Source organism: Petromyzon marinus, unplaced genomic scaffold, assembly GCF_048934315.1.
Source record: "Petromyzon marinus isolate PM22_M1 ecotype Great Lakes invasive population unplaced genomic scaffold, UKy_Petmar_22M1.pri1.0 PM_G_Scaffold_132, whole genome shotgun sequence".
NCBI lineage: Eukaryota > Metazoa > Chordata > Hyperoartia > Petromyzontiformes > Petromyzontidae > Petromyzon > Petromyzon marinus.
Genome location: NW_027422687.1, coordinates 192,501 through 202,500, shown reverse-complemented (window position 1 = coordinate 202,500; position 10,000 = coordinate 192,501).

The window sequence follows — 10,000 nt, the reverse complement described above, 5'->3', positions numbered from 1 at the left end:
TGCGACCCTAACAGCCCCGTGAGCCACAAGAGAGACATCCCCGCCAACTTCTAGCGTTTGACGGGGTCTATGCGTGAAAAATATTAAAATTTTTGAGTGCACGTGCCTTTCTGCTGCAAATGCCTCTGGAAGTTTCATGGCGTTCCTATGCAATGTGGCAACACGAAAATGACCCCTTTTCCCATTCCGAGGGAGTTCTGTGCCACCCTAACAGCCCCGTGAGCCACAAGAGACACATCCCCGCCAATTTCTAGCGTTTCACGGGGTCTATCCGTGAAACATATAGAAGTTTTTGAGTGCACATGCATTCCTGCTGCAAATGCCTCTGGAAGTTTCATGCGGTTCGTACGCAATGTGGCAACACGAAAATGACCCGTTTTCCCATTCCCAGGGATTTCTGTGCGACCCGAACAGCCCCGTGAGCCACAAGAGACACATCCCCGCCAATTTCTAGCGTTTCACGGGGTCTATCCGTGAAAAATATCAATTTTTTTTTGACTGCACATGCATTTCTGCTGCAAATGCCTCTGGAAGTTGCATGCGGTTCGCATGCAATGTGGCGACACGAAAATGACCCGTTTTCCCATTCCGAGGGATTTCTGTGCCACCCTAACAGCCCCGTGAGCCACAAGAGAGACATCCCCGCCAATTTCTAGCGTATCACGGGGTCTATCCGTGAGAAATATTCACTTTTTTGAGTGCACATGCATTCCTGCTGCAAATGCCTCTGGAAGTTTCATGCGGTTCGTATGCAATGTGGCGACACGAAAATGACCCGTTTTCCCATTCCGAGGGATTTCTGTGCCACCCTAACAGCCCCGTGAGCCACAAGAGAGACATCCCCGCCCACTTCTAGCGTTTCACGGGGTCTCTCCGTGAAAAATATCACATTTTTTGAGTGCACATGCATTCCTGCTGCAAATGCCTCTGGAAGTTTCATGCGGTTCGCATGCAATGTGGCGACACGAAAATGACCCGTTTTTTCCCATTCCGAGGGATTTCTGTGCCACCCTAACAGCCCCGTGAGCCACAAGAGACACATCCCCGCCAATTTCTAGCGTTTCACGGGGTCTATCCGTGAAAAATATTCAATTTTTTGACTGCACATGCATTTCTGCTGCAAATGCCTCTGGAAGTTTCATGCGGTTCGCATGCAATGTGGCGACACGAAAATGACCCGTTTTCCCATTCCGAGGGATTTCTGTGCCACCCTAACAGCCCCGTGAGCCACAAGAGAGACATCGCCGCCAATTTCTAGCGTTTCACGGGGTCTATCCGTGAAAAATATTCACTTTTTTGACTGCACATGCATTCCTGCTGCAAATGCCTCTGGAAGTTTCATGCCGTTCGCATGCAATGTGGCAACACGAAAATGACCCGTTTTCCCATTCCGAGGGATTTCTGTGCCACCCTAACAGCCCCGTGAGCCACAAGAGACACATCCCCGCCAATTTCTAGCGTTTCACGGGGTCTATCCGTAAAAATGTAGCACGCACCAAAACGAGAAAAGATTTCCATCGCACCTGCACTATTGTATGGACAATGGTAACCTCATGTGAGGACGAAGTGGTGTGCCGGCGGCAGGTTGTTTCCCACGATTTCCGTGAATGAGCGAGCATCTCGAGCTGTGTTACTCCGCCCGAGGAGCCTCTTCTCCTCCAGAGTGCGTTGGGAAGGCTGTCCCTTGGGTTGTAGCTGCAGGGTTTGCTTGCGCTGTTTCGGTATTGTGCCCTAGGAAGGGCTGCCAACTGCGCGTGAGAGTTAGGGTTGGTTTCAATTGCTTTTGCCGGTCCACAGAGTAGCGAGCATTGAAAGGCCGCTCTAGAGGTGTGCAGGCATGTGTGGTCCCCGCCCCTGCTCCTCCCCACTGTTGTATATGAGCCTTTTCCAAAATTGATATTAACAATAATATTTGCCGTTATATATATCATATTTTTTTTTTAACAAACGAAACAAAATAATTAATAAAACCCGTAAGCCAGGCACACAAAAAAAAACAGGTGTCGGCCATAAACAGGCTATTAATAAATAAAGAAATAATAAAACTCTCGAGGCGAGGATGTTAGCAGCTATCTGCGAAGATCTCCAGATGAACAAGAGTTTGATGTGCCCTAAGGGAGGTCAAGCAGAGGGAAGCCCTCCCGCAAGCCAGAAATGAGGACGCCCACGGGTTAAACTATTTTTTTTAAACAACGGTTCAAATTTAAAATGCAATAACAAGAATGAGCTAAAGTTAGCGGTCATCGCGCTCACTCCAATCAAGACCAGGCCACCAGATACATCAGTGAATTATTATCCAATAATTAATTCGCTATCAAATGATTTTCACCTTTAATACTTTTACTGTTAAAACAAAGCTTGGAGACAAAATACCGAGTCACATCAAAGGTTATCGAGAAGGAATGAGGCGAACGGGCAAACTTACGAAAGAGTTTAAACAATATCCCAAGCAACCCCGACCATCTTTGTCTCTCTCACAGCGCGGAGAAGCAGGAATTACACCTTATCACAAGGGGCCATCTGGAAAAGCCAGCCGTGTTTGATGAGGAGACACACCCCACCCCACACACGGCAACCAGACAAACAAGTTTTAAAGAAATTGCAAAATAACATTAACAATAATGTGTTAACCTTAAACGATATTCCATTATAGAACCTTACAGAACCAAGGGATATGGATTCCAACAATCTGGAAACGGACCTCTTAAACTCAGGATGAAAATTATTTTTTCTTTTTAATAATTCCATCATAACATTTCGAACCTCGGTAAACCGAGAGGTGTCGGGAGGACGTAGTTACAAACACGAGTCGTGGCGAACATGGGACCAAATGGTATTTGAGAAATATAAGTCGAAAGTATAAAGAAAGAGGTGCTCCCGGCCACCTTTGTCTTTCCCTGCAGAACGTGATAAAATGCATACGCTCGGAAGAGCATCTTCACTTGGAAATAAATCAAATACTATGAATCACAAGCAGGATCATAACTGTGTATGATAAGATACCAACTGTGATGTGAAATGTTAAACTTAAAAAAAATCTTAACCATTTCTTTGTGCGTCGGAACGCGTACGGAAAAGGGGGGGGGAACCCGCCCCTCTCTCTGGGTGGAGGGATTAGACAACCAGACGCCACCAAGATGAATCGAGGTGTCTGTTGTCTTGATGTTTATGGCTTGAGGAAAGACCCCAACAGAGCCATGTCATAAATGACACACACACAAACATACACACTGACACACGAACCCCCCCCCACCACCGACACACGAACCCCCCCCCACCACCGACACACGAACCCCCCCCACCGACATACGATCAGATCAAAGATAGCTCCACCTCGTGAGGGGGAGCCGAGAAGGGGAGAGATTTTTGGCATAAAAAGGAGCCGTTTCAGCATTGAAACCAGCTCGTCAGCCCTCGGGGCCAACTCATCAGCCCTCGGGGGCAGCTCAACAGAAGAAGACTCATCTCAACTCAGCTCAACAGAAGAAGACTCATCTCAACTCAGCTCAACAGAAGAAGACTCATCTCAACTCAACTCAGCAGAAGAAAAACTTGACCTGTCGCTCGCGAGCGCAGCGTCAGCTACTACAGCAGCGGAAAGAGCGCGCGCCGGCGTAGCTCATCCAGCAGTGGAGGAAACTGCTGTCAGCGAATCAGCACGGGCGCGTTCGCGCATCTTCAAGGAGAAAGAGCGCGGCCAGCAACGCCAAGCAAGAGCGTGCAGCAGCTCAGCCAGCAGTGGAGAGAAACTGCTATCAGCGAACCAGCACGGGCGCGTTCGCGCGTCTTCAAGGAGAGGAAGCGCGCGCCACCAGCGTGCCATCAGCACCAGCCATCAGCACCAGCGCGCCGCTGCGGGCGTGCTTCTAACGCCGTCTACTAGACGGTCATCTCAGCTACAACAACGCATCTACTCGTTCACCAACGTCCGTCGAGTCCGAACCAACTACTGAAAGAAAAATCAACTGATACGTATGATACACTGCCCCCCACTACACACAAACCAGACGTCTGCTTGACGCAAAGAATCGATTCTGAACATTGGCCTACTCTTACACCACTCACACCATTCAACACACACACACGGGTCATTAACAAGCCTAAAAACCTCAAGCCATTGAACCATCCGTGATTGTGGAAACATCGCAACGACCGAGTGAATAATCCATCGTTTTTAAGAGTGTTCATGATTTTTCTCTGTAATATTGTGCTGGGGCTGTACTTCTAACCGCATAAATTACCAACTGACCCATTAACAAGGATTAATTCTTGGCTCCTCACCACGGAGCGCCGCTCGCGGGGATAGAGAGCTTGTTCAACCGGTTCCCTGTCAGGGGTCTGGCCACAATCAATTAAAAGATTGGCCCGAGATAAGGATCTCAAAAGGAAACATCGCCACCCATTGAGTCGCGTTGAGAAGTTGATTAGGAATACTTGAGTCGTTCGTTAATATTTGTCTTTCTGCATAATCTTGCCGGTATCCACGAATGAAATAACGAATTCAAACGCATATTTGTGCCTCCAAGAATAATACCGGTTGGAGTGCCCTGTCAACGAGTAGCGTTGCATAATAATCAGTCATCCTATTGTTAACAACGTGACAATAATTGCATTAAGGGCCGCGCATGATCAGTGACCGAATGCTGTTTTGTGTGACGATTCAAGTAACGAAGCATTGTGGCCATCGAGTGGTGTTGATAAGGCAATTAGAAGTATTACAGTCGAACGCTTTAAATTCATAATCGTTATGAATCAATGAACGAACATCAACGTGGTACTGTGCTGACGATTTCAAGCATAATAACTTCGCATATCAGAATGTATTAAGGATTGGATACGAATCAAAAACCAAGTGCCGTGTTGTATAACAATTCAAGCATACGAGTTTGCATATTATAAAGTTAAGGTTTGATAGAATAGTTCGCATGTTTTTAATCTCTCTCTCAACAACCGATCGATTGCGTTACGCGTCGGGAATTAACCACAGGTGCCGCTATCGAGGTGAAACAACGCAATCGTGATGGTATCGTGTTAACACTGTGTTGAAATTCCAAAATCCCGAGATTGAGTTTTTCATATTATCCAAAAATTAAAGTTAGCTAGAAATAAAATTGATTAAAGCAGAAGGTTTGTGTGTGATTCTTCCTGAAATTCTGCATAATATTGTTCTGCGTATGAGATCTGAATCCTGGGGACCTATCATAAGCACACTATCACCACACATAATCCATAACACACATAATCCGTAATGTTCAATCGAGAGTAATCGTATCCTTATCGATAATACGGAATTAAAGAGCAGAGTCGAATCGACTCTCTCTCATTCACGCTCACAACGCCTGCGTCACTGCATACGATTAATTGCGTTATTCCAATTCATAACACAATCCTCGGCACCGAGGCTCGACCTGATAATCCATAACGACCTGCATTATCATAACCACGCCCACTCGCATAAATTAATACGATTATCTCTCGAATCAGCATAATTTATGCGCATAATTACACCAATTAACATAATTTCGGATAAATTATGCAAATCTCAAATTTCATTTAATTTTCATTATTTTCATCAATTTTCATAACACCTATATATACAACATATTGGGCGCGTCGTCCGGGATCTCTCGCAGACAGTTTATGCTTGAATTAAGGAACAAATCACTGTTGTATTAACCAAGGTTTTATGATCTAACGTTGCCCTGTGACTGTAACGGGTGTAAAGCAAACAAAAAACGCACTCTGAAGGGAAATTCCAGAGTAGCAGGGTATAACAAAGACAATTGAAGTAAGATTATTTGCTCGAGTCAAACTGACCATATCCTGTGATACAATTGTTTATACGTACTCTGAAGGGAATACCAGAGTCACAGGAGTCGAACTGATGCATTCTGGATACAACTGTTTTGATATGCACTCTGAAGTGAAATTCCAGAGATGCTCGTATTAAGAGTAATTTTTGAGTGGATTGCGGGATATTGGGAACTTGTACCAAAAAGGTCAGGCCGATCTGCTACAGAGCAAACAAATCAGGGAGACACATGGAAGGGGAGCTGTATTGATGACATTGGGACACTGCTTAAGAACTGGATAAAATGGGAGAAAAGCGAACACGATGTAAAAACATCAGGAATAGCTACGCTGAACTCAGACCCTCTCGCACAGACAGACAAACAGAGATTATGGGATGAGGAAAATTTCGGAAAAGAAACAGGTGGGACTGATAACCCCGAAGTCAGAGTGAGACAGAATATCAAAACTAAATCACCAGGAGATTATGTACTAGTAACGCGAGAAAGGGCGGAGCCGAAGCTCCGAGGCAACTCTCCAGGAAAACGCACACCACGCACAGACGGCCGACACAAACATCGCGACAGGCACGACGCACCAGACAAATATAAATCAAACACCCCACAAAAACCACCTAAGTATGAGCCATGGGGAAAACAGGAGTCACCGAGCAAAGTTGACCCACGTTACAGGCGCAAAATACACTACAAAAATCATGTTAAGCAACGCCACCGTGATGTTAATGACTCATCCGAATCTGACTCGGATGACGATGATCAACTTTCCGAATACTCGTTCAGTAGTAACACTCTGAACTTGATGGACAAAGCTCTCGTCAGAATTCCCTATTTTGATCCACACAATAAGAACAGGGACATTCACACTCACATCGCAACGGTAGAAGCAGAAGCAATGATCAGGGGTCTGAGGAAAACGGATGAAAAAGCGAGTTTGCTGAAACGCAGCTTGCATGGACAGTCCATATCATGGGTAAAGTCGCTACCATACGAGATTCGGAACGATTTTAAAAAGCTGAGCCTGGCAGTGATTCGGAAGTTTGGAGAATATTTAACACTGTCTGAGGGATTTAACGCTGCAAAATCTATGACCCAGTGTGCAGACGAGGATCCTCGGGATTACCTCATGCGATTTAAAAGAGCGTACTATGCGGGCGATGTGGATCAGTATCACGAAGGTGACAAAAGGTTCAAAATTATGTTTTTTGGATCTTTGAGTCCAGAGATTACAGAAATTGTGGGAATGGTCTTGAATCCAGAGACAGCCTCCTTAGACCACATAGTGGATCGGGCACACATGGCTTGGCTGTACCGGGCTAAAAACAATGATTTCACAGCACACAGTGAACGGGACAAGGCAACCAGCCTATCAGACGAAAATAAAAAACATGTGAGGCATTTGATGCACGCAGGCCCACAGTGCAGAAAACAAAAAGCACCCACGGATTACCAACATAATTACATACACGGGTGGTCAAATAACAATTACACGAGACAATGGCACGCAGACCAGGAGCGATCGCAGCATGCAGGGACGCGTATTTGCGAGAATCGCAATGCGTGGAGACCACGAGCAAAGTCAGACCAGTTCCCAATTCCACGGCACACAGACCGAGAGCGTTCGCAGCGTGCAGAGACGCGTATTTGCGACAATCGCCACGGGTGGAAGCAAAGAGCAGGACCATATCTTCACCCAATGCAGCGGCACACAGCCGGCCAAAATTACCCACACAGATGGCGAGATAACAATTACGGTCGACAGTGGCACATAGAGAATGGGCGGCCACGACACACAAAGACACATAATCGCGAGAATCACGGCGCGTATAGGCCAAGAGCAGAATCACGCCGATTCCCCATTCCACGATACACAAGGGGCACACATGGCTTGGCTGTAACAAAGAGGGTGACATGGGCACGTGATAAATCGCTCACACTGGTTGAGAGGAAAATGACAGGGAAAGAGGTGTCCGCTGATCTGAAAAAAAAATCACAGCCCTTGGAAAAAATCAAGCAGGCTGGAGGTTACAAACAGAACCAGGAGGGGAACCATGATTGTGGAAAACTAAATGCGCCATGCACACGCTTTGATGTGGTGGGGAACGCGAGAGTCGCTCCCGTGGTGAACCCACCTATTGAACAAGGAAAATTAACCATGAAGCGTGATCTAACAGGAAATGATAACCAACAAGATCGAGGGGAGAAATTGTTAAGTGGAAACGCGATCAATTGTGTCGCAAAATTGCGTGAGAATACTGTAAAAGTGCCAGGGAAACGCGTTACGGAGACAAAAATCCATGACGGATCGGGGAATGTGTGGAAATCCAGCACACGCAAAAACATGGAATCGAATCGAGGCATGGAATCGAATCGTGGTACGGAGTCAGCAAATCTGCACATGGCTGCGGAGAAGGCAAATGACCCCAACAGTCGAGCACAGAAACTCGTGTTGTGTACTAATCCGGGTGGCGCTCGACATGGCTTCACGCCACATAAACCCACAGGGAAGGCGAGGGATAAAACAAATTACCGATACGAACAAAGGAACCGTGCTCATTTGGTTAAAGCCATACCGACGATGAACCAAAACGACGATGTGATGATGTTGCATGGAAAGGTCACAGGTTACTCTAAAATACCTGGCCATGAGAAAAATTATTCTGCACTCTTGACCAAAGGTGGCAGTAAGGTTGCCAACAACTTGGTAAACAGAAAACAAAGAGGTGAATGGAGGGAAACTGTGTACCACCGGGCGCGAAACCGCTATCCAGTGTTTCCCAGGAACTGAAACAAAAATCAAAGTAGCAATAATTGATAACAACCGATGTAACATGTTGCCTTTATTTTTTCTTTTTCCTGTTCTTTTATTTTCTTATTTCAAATGTAATCATGCTGTGACACGTACGCGCGCGTTGTAAGGAAAAATCAGTCAACTCGAGGAATGTCGATGGTTCTAGATGGAAAAGGCATTTTTCTTTTATTTTTAAAAATAATCCGTGGCAGACCACCGATCATTTTTAAAAGGGCGGTGTGTTGTATATGAGCCTTTTCCAAAATTGATATTAACAATAATATTTGCCGTTATATATATCATATTTTTTTTTTAACAAACGAAACAAAATAATTAATAAAACCCGTAAGCCAGGCACACAAAAAAAAACAGGTGTCGGCCATAAACAGGCTATTAATAAATAAAGAAATAATAAAACTCTCGAGGCGAGGATGTTAGCAGCTATCTGCGAAGATCTCCAGATGAACAAGAGTTTGATGTGCCCTAAGGGAGGTCAAGCAGAGGGAAGCCCTCCCGCAAGCCAGAAATGAGGACGCCCACGGGTTAAACTATTTTTTTTAAACAACGGTTCAAATTTAAAATGCAATAACAAGAATGAGCTAAAGTTAGCGGTCATCGCGCTCACTCCAATCAAGACCAGGCCACCAGATACATCAGTGAATTATTATCCAATAATTAATTCGCTATCAAATGATTTTCACCTTTAATACTTTTACTGTTAAAACAAAGCTTGGAGACAAAATACCGAGTCACATCAAAGGTTATCGAGAAGGAATGAGGCGAACGGGCAAACTTACGAAAGAGTTTAAACAATATCCCAAGCAACCCCGACCATCTTTGTCTCTCTCACAGCGCGGAGAAGCAGGAATTACACCTTATCACAAGGGGCCATCTGGAAAAGCCAGCCGTGTTTGATGAGGAGACACACCCCACCCCACACACGGCAACCAGACAAACAAGTTTTAAAGAAATTGCAAAATAACATTAACAATAATGTGTTAACCTTAAACGATATTCCATTATAGAACCTTACAGAACCAAGGGATATGGATTCCAACAATCTGGAAACGGACCTCTTAAACTCAGGATGAAAATTATTTTTTCTTTTTAATAATTCCATCATAACATTTCGAACCTCGGTAAACCGAGAGGTGTCGGGAGGACGTAGTTACAAACACGAGTCGTGGCGAACATGGGACCAAATGGTATTTGAGAAATATAAGTCGAAAGTATAAAGAAAGAGGTGCTCCCGGCCACCTTTGTCTTTCCCTGCAGAACGTGATAAAATGCATACGCTCGGAAGAGCATCTTCACTTGGAAATAAATCAAATACTATGAATCACAAGCAGGATCATAACTGTGTATGATAAGATACCAACTGTGATGTGAAATGTTAAACTTA